Below are 15,851 nucleotides of genomic sequence, written 5' to 3'. Positions count from 1 at the left end.
TAGTAATCATGTTAGAGAAAGAAATACCATACTATTTTGTCAATTGCTAAATTTTATTTTTGTTGTTTTATAAAAACTACCACTCATATACGAGCCTCACTGTATGCCTATGCACACACACACACACAAGCATACCTATCAGGAAGGCATAGATTAATGCTGTCACTCCCCTAGTAAGTGCCCATATACCAAATAATATATAGCATTTAACTTTTATTTAGTTTGGTTTGGATTTTCAGAGATTAATCTGCTTTGGAATTTTGATTCCCAAAGACTGTTTTAACTAACCCATATTTACTTTTCTTTACACTGTGCTGATTTATAATTAACCTCCATTACTCAGTTCATCTAAATAATGACTACAATTACATATCACTAGGCCATTTTAGTAGACAGAGATTGTAATGATTGTTGGTGATTTTTTTCTTTTTCACCACAAACTTGTTGGCTCTTTACCTTCTGAATCATCAGGTTGCTAGCTTTTGAACCACATGTACATTCATAAAAATTTTAGGAGTAAATTGGACAGGTAATTTAAGATGCTTAATTAAAAATACAGTATGTAAATGTTCTGCTTTCAAGAAAATTACCTAACCTCTAAGTGCCATCTTTAAAAATAGCACAAAATAATTACCCTGTATTATTTCATTGACATGTTTTAAGGGCTGCTTAGAGAATCTTTTAGCTTGCTGAAGGCCTTCAATTTGTTATAGTTCAATATAAAAGAAGAGAAGCAAGTGTATTAGTAACTCCTTTACAAAAACAAAAGACTCTTACTTTCAAAATGCACACACACAAACATACATTCTTATCAAAGTTGTATAAACCCAAATATTTATCATCCAGTGTTCATCAGGACATGAATAAATGAGCACTATATTAAAACTTGTGAGATTTATTTTTTTAAAGTAGTTATAACCACAGGAGCTAATTGCAGGGATAAAAGATATATAGAAAATCAGCATTTAAGTAGTCAATATAAGAAAAAGAATCACAGATTTCAGCTAATACATCTTGCACGGAATTATTGCATGAATAACTATTGAGGAACACTGCAGGAGTAGTTGGAGGACTTTTGTAAAATTTTTTGAAAGATAGAAAATAAGATAAAGAATATGACTACTAATCTTGGAGTCTCCATGTATTATCTTTGAGAATTTACCTGTTCCCTAATTTGTAAAGTGGAAAATAGTTGTTCCTACATTACAGAGTTGTTTTTAGGATGAAATGTGTTAATGTGTTTAATGAATCTGTAAATTTACATAGTACATAAAAATATTCAAAAAATTAGCCATTATTATGTAAATTAATTTAAAAAATTTGCTGTAAGTCTGTTATGCAGTGTGGACGGGATAGACCTAACTGAGCAAGTTAATTTGAGTAAAGACTCAAAGGACGTGACAGAGTGAACCATGTAAAACACATGGTGCAAAGGTCCTGAAAACACAGTTGTCCCTGAGGGGTTCAAGGAATAGCATGCAGGTCTGGCTAGAGCAAACCAAGTGAAGGAAATGGTGACAGAGATGTGGTCAGAGAGAAAAATGAAGAGCCTGTCATGGAGGGACTTGTAGGTCTATGGCTTTTAATCTGTGTAAAAAGAGGAGTTGTCAGAGGATTTTGAGTAGTCATGACCTGATGGATGTTTTCAAAGGATCTTGTTTGCAGCTTTGTTGAGACTAGACCATAAGAAGACAAGGGTGGAGTCAGGGGAGCCAGTTGGGGGCATATCACAGTTGGAGAGGAAAGAGATGATTATGACTCAGGTTAGTACGGTAGCAAGAAATGACAGTGCTGAGGGAAATGCTGGTGATGCAGGACAGAGAGGACAAATTTCTCAAATAAAACCAGCAATTAGGAAAAAGTGATGGATAGGTTTGCTTTAGATTGGAACCTAGATGGTTCATACAGTAATAGGAGGGATGACAGGAAGGTATGATATTGGGAATGTATAAGATTCTTTTATAAATACTATTACTCTTAGTGTCTTTAACTTCAGAGATAAGTACCATTAATATTTGATGTTAGTGCCCAGACTCTCCTCTCTATATCACATGAGAAGATAAAGGCAGGGATTAGGGTGATGCATCCATAAACTGAGAAATACAAAAGATTGCCAGCAAATTACCAGTAGTTACTGGAGAGACATGGAACAGATTCTCCCTCACAGCCTTAGAAGGAAACAAACTGGCTGACACCTTGATCTTGTACTTCTAGCCTTTAGAACCAAGAGACAATACATTTCTGTTATTTAAGGCATTTAATGTATGCCACATTGTTATGGAAGCAACAACAAGTTAATGTATTACCTTAGTCAAGTGATCAAGGTCAACATCAACAGTGATAAGTCATGTTGTGGTATGTACTATTGATATAATGTCATGAAAATGGCAATTTATGGATGTGAGGGTGATCTGGCTGCAACATCTGTCACCCCATTGATCACCAGGATTGATTCAGCTGATTGGCAGGCTAGGCAGATGTCCCCTTCCCTCTTTACCACTCCATGTGTGACTCTCCTGAAGTGCCCACTGGGTGGAAGAGGATGACCTTCCTGGATAGAAGAGGACCATTCTTTGGTCAAGGGTATATGAGTAGCTGTGCTCCCCAGATAAACTCTCAAGGTCCATTTGTAGGAGAATGTAGGGTAGTCAAGCTTACAAGAAGAAGAAGAAGAAGAAGAAGAAGAAGAAGAAGAATAGAAAATGACAATTTATATCCATGGTCTTCCTTCCAAGTACCATAATTCCAGTAAGATCTTGAGAAAAATATCAGAGAAATCCCAGTGGTGGGACATTCTATAAAATACCTGACCAGAAAGTATCACAACTGTCAGTCATCAAAAACAAGGAAAAATGTGAGAAACTGTCACAGCCAAGAGGCATCTAAGAAGACATGATAATTAAAAGCAGTGTGGATAGAGTGGATTAAATCCTGGAAGAAGGAAAGAACATTAGGTAAAAACTAAGGAACTCTAAATAAAGCATGAATTTGAGTTAATAATAATATATTAATATCAGTTCATTAATTGTAATTCATGTACCATACTAATAAGCATGAGGTACTGGGGAAATTAGATGTAGACTATATGGGAGTTCTGTAATATCTAATATCTCTCATAACTTTATAATTTTAATTTTTTGTAATTTTAATACCTTTTGTTACTTTTCTGTAAAGCTGTCTATTCTTTGTTGTTGTTGTTGTTGTTTTGAGAGAGAGAGGGCACAAGTGAGTGAGGGACACAGAGAGAAAATCACAGGAGGGACAGATGAAGAGAGAAGGAGAGAGAGAAGAGGGGCTCACCCAAAGCAGGGCTTGAGCTCACCCAATGTGAGACTCTAACTCACAAACTGTGACATCATGACCTGAGCCAAAGTCAAATGCTTAAGGACTGAGCCACCCAGCTGCCTGATTCATTTTTTTTAAATCTTTATGTGTTTTATTTTGAGAGAGAGAGAGAGAGCAAACACAAGATGGGGAGGGGCAGAAAGAAAGGGAGAGAGAGAATCTCAATCAGGCTCCACCTGAAGCCAAGCCCTACACAGGGCTCAATCCCACAAAACAAGATATCATTACCTGAGCCAAAATCAAGAGTCTGATGTTTAATTGATTGAGCCACTCAGAAGCCCCAAGCTAAGTCTACTCTAAAGATAAAATTTATTTAAAAAAATTAAAAATTCATTTGCTTGTCCCTACACTATTTATCTAGACATAGTCCTTTCTGACTGTGCAGTCCTAAATCTCATTTTACCCAGATTCTTTCTATAGTTGTGGTTAAAACATAGTTGTTTTTTTGTTTGTTTGTTTGTTTTGTTTTTTTATCAGTTTAATTTACAGTGACATTCATGATAAGATAGTGGGTTCACAAGCTTGATGAAAGCTTTGTTTCCTTCCTTCAGTAGAGATTTGAGACAAGGCAAACGAAAAAAGCTGTTTGATAATGATGAAATTAAAACCTTTTGGGGTTGTGCCTGGGTGGCTCAGTTGGTTAAGCACTGGACTTTGGCTCAGGTCAAGATCAAGCGCTGCATTGGACTCTCTGCTGTCAGTGTGGAGCCACTTTGGATAATCTCTCTCCCCTCTCCCTGCCCTTTCCCCCTTTGTTTTTTTTCTCTCTCTCTTTTACTCTCTCCTTCTCTGTCTCTCAAAAATAAATAAACTTAAATAAATTTTTTTTGAGAAATATTTAAGTTTAACTTTCAAATCTGATACACAATCTAACAGAGGCTAAGATAAAGAGAGAAGATTATAAAGAGGAAGAATATATTCAAGTATTTCTTTGTGAAGACCAGAGAATAATTTTGTAATTGAATTGCATGACAAATGTAGTGCTCACAAATATGTTGATTATAGAAGAGGAAATACAAAAAGATGTTACGCATTAGCTTGTTCACTGTATTTTTAAAGCAAGCAAATAGATTAAATAGAAAATGAATTTTTTGTATTCCCAAATCATTGGTTAAATAAAGAGCAATATCTAAAATACATTCAAATATAGAGAAATATTTTAAAAATTGTTAGAAACAAAAAAGAATTCCATGAGGGCAACGGACTCCACAAAAGCAAAACAAACAACAATGAAATCTACTTATAATACTTCTCAATACAAATAAAATACATAATATTTTAAAAACTTATCTTACTTGACTTTTAAGCATGGAAATAATCTTTAAGTAATCCCAATTTACCTTAGAATGAATATCAGATTTTCCAGTCTCTTTGGGCAATGTTAATGACTTAGTAGATCTAAATGAAGAGAAAATAAGTGAAATCAAATGAAAATTGAGGTAAAACCCTAACTCGAATTTCAACATAAAAATTATGCTAATCTTCTGGATAAAGTTTATAATATAAATGTTTTTATGTATTGCAATGATAAATGATATTATTTAACTATAGATGTTCTAATCACGTTAAATGGTAGAAAATAAGATTTTTGAATTGCTACAATAATTTTATCTGTAAGTGAATTCCTTCAGTTTGCTAATTTAGAAGCTTTGACTTGGCATAATGCTTTCTTTACATCAAGTTTTATGTTTTCTTTTTTAAGAATACATAACAAAAATTAGGAGTCCAAATAGAATATTTTATAAACAAGCATGGCATAACTGATGTCTGTCCATTGAATGTGCTTTGGGGTTGTTTTTCTCACAGAACTATTCTTTCATCTGCTCCCCTTTTTAGAAAGAAAGACAACTTGTCAGGGTTTGGGATATGAGCTGTGACTATAGATTAGCACCAAGTTAATTATTCTGTGGAAGCATCAAACCAAGACTTTGACCTCAAGAATGTCATGCTTGAGGCAATTGGGCTAACTTGAGCACAGATAAATTAGTTAAACACTTTAAAGCAAAATAAAGTTGCAGATCAGCTAACATTTGAACCAGTGTTGGTAGGGTGAGGGTGGGAGTTCTTTTTTCCACAGAGTTTTGATTTTACCTTTGAGTAAATTAATCCATTCCCCAGAGCCTGCTGCACTTCCCCTCTCTTTCTGTCCTCTTTGTTTACTTTTGTCCTTCTCTGTCCACAGATCTCCAAAACCAGCACAGAGTCCTAAGAGTTAAGAGAGAGGATGAAACAATCCACTTTTTCATCATCCTTTAATTTCTAATCATCCATACTCTTAACCATTCATCAACCAGTGAGTTTTTCTGTCAGTTGGGATTGCTTTCCTAATGTACATAATTTGTAGTTTAAAAGGAAAAAGTCTCATTTTCATATCTGCAACATTGATATGTGTATTAGCCCTAATATTTTTTCACTCCTCTTGCAAAGAAGATTAATCAAGATGTTATGCCTATTTTGCCCTACAATTATCTCTTGGTTTTATACTCCTCTGCCTTGATAGAGTTTCTACTGTAGCGCATGCTCTCCACGGCTGATCCCTAACTTAATGAACACTCTTAATGACGGACCCCTCTGACATGAATCTATATCCTTTTCAGTATATTCCACTCATAATCATTATAATATTCTCCCTCAGATCCCTACATAATTACTTACCTCCCATCACCAAACATATACTCAAATGCTTCTCACTAATCTCAGGTATGCATATGTATTTCTTATTTGTGTCTGAATTAGTTTCTCATTTCCATCCAATGTTCCCTCCTTTTCAGCACGGGGCCAGCAAGTTATAAATAACGGAGAAAATCAACCTCTGTTTCTCTGTTTTCAACTCACTGAATCCAAAATGGCTCTCCTTTTACCCCTCATGCCCTTCATGGAGTTCATTCCCCATTCTGTGTGCCAGTCCGTAACCATCCCAGTTACAAGAACCAACTCCAAACATAGCTGAGGAACCCTGACTCCTTCTGACCAGATTTTCAGTGACCTTCTCCGAGTACTCAGTCTATGCTATTTTTGTTTTTACCTTTTCAAAGTTAGATCTCACAAATGAGAACTCCATACAAAGCATTGATGAGTCATAAAATGTTAGGTAAAAAAATGTAGAAGAATATAGCTTGACATCATTTTAAATAGAAATTTTTAACACTGAAAACAATGTTATAAATATAAATACAAATATTAAAAATTTTTATAGATATGTTGAGGCATGATAAAAATATAAAGAAATGTATGGAAGTGACAAATCTGTAATTCAGTGTTGGAAGTAAGTTCTGTGTAGGAACCAGAGGAAGAGAGATCTTCAGTCATATAGAAAACACTTTATTTCTTAAGCTGACTGGTAGGTACACTAAAATGTGTTATATTCTTTCTCTTTTTTATATATTTCACATTTGCTATAATTAATTCAATGGTTGGATAATATCCTTAATATTACACCTCAAATTCATAAGTACATACATCTTTCTCTCCATTGACTTGTAATATTGGATGCATAATTGCATAAGGGACTTACAAAGTTATGTATTGCAAACTCCCCTCAAATTAAAAATCTACTACCTAATATTGTAATCATTTATTTAGTTAGTTATTCATTAAAAAATTAAAAAAAGCGCATTTAAAAAGATCTCTTTGCGGTAAGCACCAGGATATCAGTGGAAGACAGAGAGGGGAATAAAAATCTTTCTATTAACTATGGGAATTTAGATCGTAGAGGGAGATATAAATCTGTAAAACGTAAGTAGAATGACTTATAAATGCTGAAACAGAAAGATCCAGACAGAAGGCAAAGCCTGATGATATGAAACCGGAGGTATCATTGGATTTGGGGTGGGAAGAAAGGTCCAGAGAAGAATAAGGCAACCTGTTAAATATTAGGATAGGTTTTCAACCCTGCTGCTTCCCACCTTATAATCATTCTCTATACATGTAATATTTATAATATAAATCTATTTAAGCTAAATACATAAATAATGTAATAATATCCTCCAAATTTCCAATTGGTAAGATCTATAGCATAGCTAAAATGCATAACCTGTGTCTCTGAAAGCCAACTTCAATGAGGTGAGGAAAGCATCTGAAATAAAGAGAAGGATCAGCAATAATGCTAAAATTGTGATTCTAGAGAAAATGTCAAAAACATTCCTTTTGCTTTCAGGGTTATTTTTATAATTTTTTTCACTTACTTATTTTTGAGAGACACAGAGAGACAAACATGAGTGGGGGAGGTGCAGAGAGAGAGGGAGACACAGAATCTGAAGCAGGCTCCAGGCTCCAGGCTCGGAGCTGCCAGCACAGAGCCAGTCACGGGGCTTTGAACTCACAAGCCATGAGACCCTGACCTGAGCCGAAGTCAGATGCCACACAGGCACCCCACTTCTGGGATTGCTTTTAAATCTTGATTGCAAATATTGTTTCGTTCACCTGAGTGGTTACTTTTACCTTCATTTTAAGTAGTGGTTAGAAGCACAGATGTTGTCATCAGAAAGACTGTCACAAAAGAGATCTATATCCTTAGGGAAATTTCCTAACCTAAGACCTAATTTTCTTTTATAGAAAATAGAAATGATAGGAAAATTGCTCCCATATTGTTATGAGAATTAAAACAGGTAGTTCACCTAATATTCTTAACACATTGCCTGGCACACCATAAGCACTCAAAAATGTTCATTGGTTTGTTATTATTATTTCAAATTGCCTTTAAGGAAATGACCATATGCTACCTTTTATCAGACATTTGAAACTCAATTATAGATAATTTCTTCCTAATTCCCTCTTAGTTCTTTGAATGCACCTTTGCTAAGATGAGATGCTTTCAACTCTATATAAATATGAGTAAAGCTACAAACGAGAGACTTATGAATTATGTCTACTGCTCCAATCAGGAATTGTCTATGTGCTTTTCAGCAAACATCGTCGTGCATTCACTTCTTTCTATTTTCTTTAAAAAGGAACAGTTGATTTTAATTTGCAGCATTGAACAGTTGTGAGAAATTAGGGAAATTACTACAAAAAAATATGGCATGAAATTACACACCACTAAGTGCAACATAACTTCTAATGGCAATTTAAATCTTGGTTTTTATCTCCAAGTGTTATAATAATTGTTTGCTAGAGAAGTCAGCATAATTTGTATTTAAAATATTTGTATGCTAACACTGGTATTACCTTAGGTTATTTTGTTTTGTGAAGTTTGCCTTTCTATAATTTGCAACTATGATAAAACTAATTATTAGAAAGTTGTAGGTTTTATCTGGTAGGTTTTATTTCTTGGAAAGATTTTAGAACAATAAAAGAATGATAATAAGTGTTTATTCACAAGTGATTATTCTTGTCATTCTTTTTTTTTTTCTGTTTCAAAATGCATTTCCACAAATATACTTTTTATTTGTACTTTCAAAGTCTACACAGTTACTACTGAGGAAGAAATTGAAAATATTTTTATAACCTGCACCAACTATATCTGAAGCCTTTAATTCCTGTAGTTCTTGGGAAATAAAAATTAGGGAGGATGTAGTTTTGTGAAAAAGTGAAGCACTATATGGAAAATTTTACGTATGTATTTATATAGAGACATTTATGTATGTGTTTAATTTTTATATTATTATTTTAAAAGATATTAATTTAGAAACAATAGAAATAAAGCTCAATGTATTTAAAAAATGTTTTATAGGGGCGCCTGGATGGCTCAGTCTGTTAAGCGTGGGACTTCAGCTCAGGTCACGATCTCGCGGTCCGTGAGTCCAAGACCCGCGTCGGGATCTGGGCTGATGGCTCAGAGCCTGGAGCCTGTTTCCGATTCTGTGTCTCCCTCTCTCTCTGCCCCTCCCCCGTTCATGCTCTGTCTCTCTCTCTGCGTCAAAAATAAATAAACGTTAAAAAAAAAATTAAAAAAAAAAAACCAAAACGTTTTATAGAATCTTTAAAGTAAGAACAGCATCACTTTCATACACACAGTGGGACCTCTTTAGAAACACTACATAAAAATTTGTAACCATTTACCACAAATGAATCAACTTTAAAAAAATGTGTAAAATGACTGGTGCTAAATTAATGGCATATTGTTTTAAATGTGATATTATCTTTGGCATTACTTCCTGTAGGTGATTAGTATATACATTAGCCTTTATGTGGGAATGCAAAGCACCTCACATAATTTAGTATTCAGATGCGGCAATATCTGAAACTACGGTCAAGAGACAGTGTGTGGTAAAGGATAGGTGCAGCCCGTTTATCCTCATTGTCTCTGTCTTTTATTGGTTATGCCTATTCAAGATTTTAAGGTGGTGGAAAATGCCATCCCCCACTTTAAAAAATAAAGCTTCCTTTTTCTGTTAACAAGGAAACTTTCGATTTTTAACGTAACAGGGTTCACGATCCTTTTAAAAAATTGCTCTAACAGGAAATCATATGGAGGACATGTGGAGAGTCAGGAGAGGTGGGTGGTAGTCAGTGAGGAGCCCTCGTGGTTCATGGACAGATCGCGGGAGAACAAGAGGACTTGTGCTTAGCAGAGCCTGACAGCCTCCAGGAAGGAGAAGTCCTCTGCCAGTGCTCAGCCCAACACTTGACTGGTGTGTAGTTAGCCACACTACAATGATCACAGCGTTGGATGCAGTCAGAATTTAATACCCTGGCAGCTGTGGCAACAGTAAGACGATCCACCTTGCTGTCGTGGGATCGAGTAACGTTCACAGGCTTCACCCGGGGTTCAAAAAAGCACAGCGGTGCTTGGTCCACAGAGCTTCTTCTAATTCTCCAGGAGTTTGAAATTTTTTCTGCTTCTAAAGGGACGTTAGCTGAAGGTCATTTCTTCTGACTGAGGTTTCAGTGATTAATTTCATTTCCCTTGTTCAAGTGGCCTGTGTATACCTTACAGAATTGCACCAACAAATTGGGTTAGTAGCCTATTAGGCTAAGAAAAATAAAATTATCACTCCTCATCTTCTCTGCGTACTATTTACTGTAGCACAAGTGTGTCTCCCTAGGTCTTGGACGTGTTCACATAAGATGAATTTTAATAGACAAATTCTAAGTAAGCAGAATACTGCTAATCCAATTTTCCTCGAGTATGAAATAATTAGGAATCGGGGAAATAGGCATTACTTCAGTTTCTGGATTCCTGTATGATAGTTAAGGAATCCAGCAATGCCTTTTGTTTTTTAGTTTAGTTTAGTTTTGTTTTTTTAATTGTGGTATTATCAATATATAACATCATAGTAGTTTTAGGTGTATAACATAATTTTAATATGTGTATATACTGCAAAATGATCACCATAATAAGTTTAGTTAACGTCCATCATTACATAGTTAAAGCTTCTTTTACTTGTGATGAAAACTTTTAGGATCTATTTTCTTACCAATTTTCAAATCTACAGCACAGTATAGTTAACTGTAGTCACGATAGTGTACATCATATCCCCAAGACTTATTTATCTTATAGCTGGACAGCGGTGTTTTTGAATTATAGTTTTGCTCAGTTTGGTGGGCTATTGCATGCATCTCTGTGGATACTTGTTTTTTCTTCGAATGAATGCAACCATTTGTTACATTTCCATATTTTCTGTTCTGTTACAGATTCTTAAATATTTTTTTGTCATACTAATTAACACCTTTATTCTGTTCAAAACTCTAAGAAATATTTTTAAAAATAGCAATACTCAGTTCTCAGAAGAGCATAATTCACGATCTTTATGCGAGGAGATAAAATAAACAATACAAAACTGGATCTCTTGGATGTGATGGGAAGCGAATAGAAATGGACTCAAGCAGGAAGCACGTGTGTGAGGGAGTGTGGTTGCTCCGTCTGTGTGTCTGTGTTTTGTTGTTGTTTCTCCCACTCCGTTGCTCAGGATGGAGAAAACAAAGAGAACAGGTGAGAGGTACAGGTGAGGAATTTTTCACAGGAATAAATGAAGAAAAACAGAGCTCTGTGAAAGTTAGTGGAAGACTACTTAAAAAAAAAAACAAAAAAAACGAGCAGCTGTTTAAAAAAAATAAAAACAAAGCCTTAGGCTACCATTTCGAAGAATTTTGTCTTCCCATCAGTAAGCATAGCAATTAATTTTTCTTTAACTTTTTCTGGCAAAATTTAAAGTATAAATATGTTGATTATTTTTTAAAAAAAGATTTGTTTGGGGGGCACCTGGGTGGCTCAGTTGGTTAAGAGTCTGGCTTTGGCTCAGGTCATGATCTCACAGTTTGGGAGTTCCAGCCCTGCTTTGGGCTCTGTGCTGACAGCTCAGAGGCTGACAGCCTGCTTGGTTTCTGTGTCTCCCTCTCTCTCTGCCACACCCCCGCTTGCTCTCTGTCTCTCAAAACTGAATCAAAGTTAAAAAAAAAAATTGTATATGAAAGCAAAAGATTTGCTTGGTATGTTGGACATCCTGGAATTTGGGACTAGTGATTTGGTTCATCATAATTCAGACTTGCGGTTGTGTAGCACAGAGCTGAAGTAGGAACTGAGGCTGTTTCGGAAACCAATAATACAGTCACAACTAATGGGGTCATTTACTCCTTGTTTCGATGTGAGGTTCTTAGAGCATCTATCTGGAACATTTGGGGTTCCTGGTGGAGACACAAATCAATGCTCCCAAAGGATTTCTTTTACAAAGGAGACATTGCAGGCAAAAAGAAACAGATACAAATCAGTGGTTATTTATGTTGGCTTAGATAAAGAATGTTTTTTTGATGGTGGTCGTGGGTTGTTTTTGTTGTTTAGAGACTATGTTAATTTGATTGTTTGCTCTCAGACCTAGATATTGTTTACACATAAATTCTTCATGTGAGTGTCGGCAATCCTTTTTCCTAAAGGGATATCTATCTATCTCTCTCTCTATCATCTATCATCTCTCTCTCTCTCTCTCCTCTCTCTCTCTTCTCTATCTACCTCTATTTATCTATCTTCTATCTATCTATCTATCTATCTATCTATCTATCTATCTATCTATCTTTATGGGCCATGTACAGACTCTGTCCTGGCTGCTGCTTCTCCTTTTCTTAACCCCCTCTTTTTCCTCCCTTTCTTTCCTCCTCTCCCCCCGCCCCTCCTCCTAAAATGCCCAAGCTGTTCCCTCCATGCAATTAAGTGATGCAGCACTAAGGAACCACTTATTTAAGAACATTAGAGGGATACTAACCACAGGACCTCGAGCCATTGGTATTCAAAATGACCTTAAGATCATTTAACACCTATTTGCTTCCCAAGTTGCTTTGTATTCCTGATGAGGAAACTTAGAGAAAAAAGTGACTGTATGTTACCTTCTATAATTCTCTACTGAGATACCTGGTAGGTTTTAAGTGACCAAACTTTAAATCAATCCCAGTTCTCTTTCCAAGATTTCTGAAGTGTTTGCATCTCATTAAAGTACTGACTCTGTAGACATAATTAATGACAAAGTTGAAAGGTAGATGATGGTGTATCACAGCAGCATCAAACCACATGTTCACATAGTACAAATCTTAGTGTTTATGTTAAATACCTGTTATCTTTCAAGGAACATCTTATAAAGGGTCTTTACTTTCTTACTAACTTTAGAAATGTCCTTAACCAGCAAACTGGGGATTCATTTTTCATGAGCCTTCCATGGTTCTGCCTCAGTCATCTTCCTTTTCTACTTTTCACAGATTTCTTGAATGTTCTTATCAACACTGATAATTTATTTCTAGCTTCCCATGTCCCTAGCTTTCACTGCAGCCCTGACTTCTAATTTCTCTCTTGATCCACTTATCTAAATGCCCGTTAGGCATCTTTTTTCCTGGGGCTACCAATGTGTCCTAAGTGCTACTTGCTCAAAATATAACTAACTCTCCTTTTCCCCAAACCTCTTCCATCTGTATTACAATATCGGTTCCGCTGTGTTCCCCAGGCCTGAACGCTGGGCATCCTGCTTAGTTTATCTAACCCTCTGCCCCTTATCCCCATGCCAAACCACTTATTGGATTCTGTTGATTCTATCTCTTTTGTATCTTTTATATCCATCTCTTTTCCATTTCCACCACTCCTGACTTAGTGTGGGACCTCATTATCCTGGCTTATAATGGTTCAATAATCTCCCTGCCAGCAGCCTTGACCCTCTCTAATCCATACCTGACACTGCAGCTAGAGTAATCTTTTAAAATGCAAATTTAATCATCTTATTTCCCTGTTTAAATCCTTCAAATGGCTTCTCATTTCCTATAGGTTAAAGTCCAAATGCTTCTCTATGGCACACAAGACACTTCGATGATCTCGCACCCAAACTCATCGCTTGCCTCTGCACCCTCCTTCCACTCATGCTAACCCCCAGACTTGATGCTCACACTGAACTTCTTAGAGTTTCCACACAATCCAGTTCTAATTTCTGATATTCTGCTTTCTCTTTTCATGAAGTCCTTTACCTCTTCATCTACTTCTCAAACTCCTATTGACTCCAATACTCAGAGTAAATGGCATGCTCTGTAATATGCTTCTCAAGAGAAACAAAATCAGTTATGTGATCTATTGTAAGGAATTTGTTCATGCAGTTATGGAGGCTGCTAAGTCCAAAATCTGCAGAATAGGCCAGCCATACAGGAGACCCAAGGAGAGCTGATGTTCCAGTTTAAAGGCCATCAGGCAGGAAAAGCCAGTGTTGCAGATGCAGTCTGAAGGCATTCAGCTGGAGAATTCTCTCTTATTTGAGAGAGGGTTGTCTTTTTGTTCTGGTCGGTCTTTGGATGAACTGGATGAGGCCCACCCACAATAGGGAGGGCAATCTGCTTTACTCAAATCCACTGATTTAAATACCAATCTTATTCAAAAACACCCTCACAGAAACAGCCAAAATAATGTTTGATCATCTATCTGGAATCTTGTGGCCCAGTCAAATGGATGCATAAAATTAACCATCATACTCTCTATGAAGTAATTCTCCACTCCTCCCAAAGGAGTTAGTTGATTATTCTCTCAATGTGGCATTAACATCTATTATATGTCTCTGTTTCTATTTACATTTTTTTTTTTAACAATTATCTGTATCAATGCCTCCTACCAGATATGAGATCCATGAGGACGGGAACCATGGTTGACATATTTATGACAAATTCAATATATGATAAATGAATGCATGAAGGGATAATACAAAAGATATATTTGAGCACTATATATGGAAAAGTATGTTAATAATTACATTAATGAAATCAGATTGCACTGTCCAATAGTAATAGTCAGTGCAATGAAGATGATAATGAAACCAGATATCGTAGACCTCTCTTCCATGTTCATATTCTGTTATTTCATATGATTCTTACATTAATGATGCTTATATGCAACAGCTGGTATTTTCCCCATCCAACAGAAGTAGCAACTGAGGCTGAAAGAAAATATGGATTTGACCAATGTCACAGAATTTACAAGTGTCACTGCAAAATTTGCAAATGTCACTGCCAAGACTTCTGGATTCTATTTAGCACTTTTCCCCAAAACAGTCGAGTTTTAATAAAAGCCTGTCTCAGTCTCTTATTTTGTGTGTGTGTGGTTTTTTGTTTTTTGTTTTTTTTAGCTAAATGTCTTTTACTTGGTTATTAATTTTCAGACTCTCACTGTACATGGTGAAGCGATATGCTGTTACTTGGAGCAGTATGTTGGAACATGCTACTGCCTGACTCATTTCCAATTTTCAATATCTGTAAAAAATGGAAGTGGTTCAAATAGCTGCAAATTAAAGCACAGTTTAAAACCACTGTATCATATCAAACCTATCTGTGCTTGGGTTTATAAGTGCAGGCTGCCTGTGCATGGATAATCCATCACAGCTTAAAATTAGAAAAAGGCTCACAGCAGGTCACTGATTTTTCTGACAACATGACCTTCTAAATACTTCTTAAACTAAATAGATGTGTTTTCCTCTCAATGTTTTCAAATCCAGATACTTTCAATGGAGGCTCATTTCTGTCTGGGAAGCCTATTCAAGTCCATCATTTAATTAAACTGGTATTTGCATGTATAAAGCAGAAGTAACCGAGGGCAAGGGCATCTACTCATATGTGTGCCCTAGTTCTATAATGGAGATGTGCACATCTGTCAAGGTTGTGGAAACTGAAGCCGTGTGTCCTCTAATGTTGGCTGGTATTCTGGACACACCGCTGTAACTTGCCTGCTGAGCAGTGTCAGATTTCACAGACCCTCCAGGGATAAAAGGAATCCGTACAGAGATGTGGTCATATTGAATTTGGTCACTATTTCTCATCTTTTCAAAAACTGTTTTTATTATGTTTACTTTCAGTAAATACTTAGGAAGTCTGGGGATAACTATAAATGTAACTGTTCACAATACACACTCAATATCAAATACCCAGCTAGCATGTGGATGACTGACTGAAGTTTTGCCCTTCACAAAGCTGTTTAGAATTGTGCAAATACACCCTTCTTTCTAGATTCAATATCCATGTTAGTCCATTAAACCAATGTTTCTCTCTTTGTTTAGATGAGTGGCATTTCCTCAGCATGCATTATTTTATACAACCACTTCTCCAAATTTGTTTCTCCC

This window comes from Prionailurus viverrinus, chromosome B2 (assembly GCF_022837055.1).
Source record: "Prionailurus viverrinus isolate Anna chromosome B2, UM_Priviv_1.0, whole genome shotgun sequence".
NCBI classification, from domain to species: domain Eukaryota; kingdom Metazoa; phylum Chordata; class Mammalia; order Carnivora; family Felidae; genus Prionailurus; species Prionailurus viverrinus.
This window is presented reverse-complemented; position numbering follows the sequence as displayed.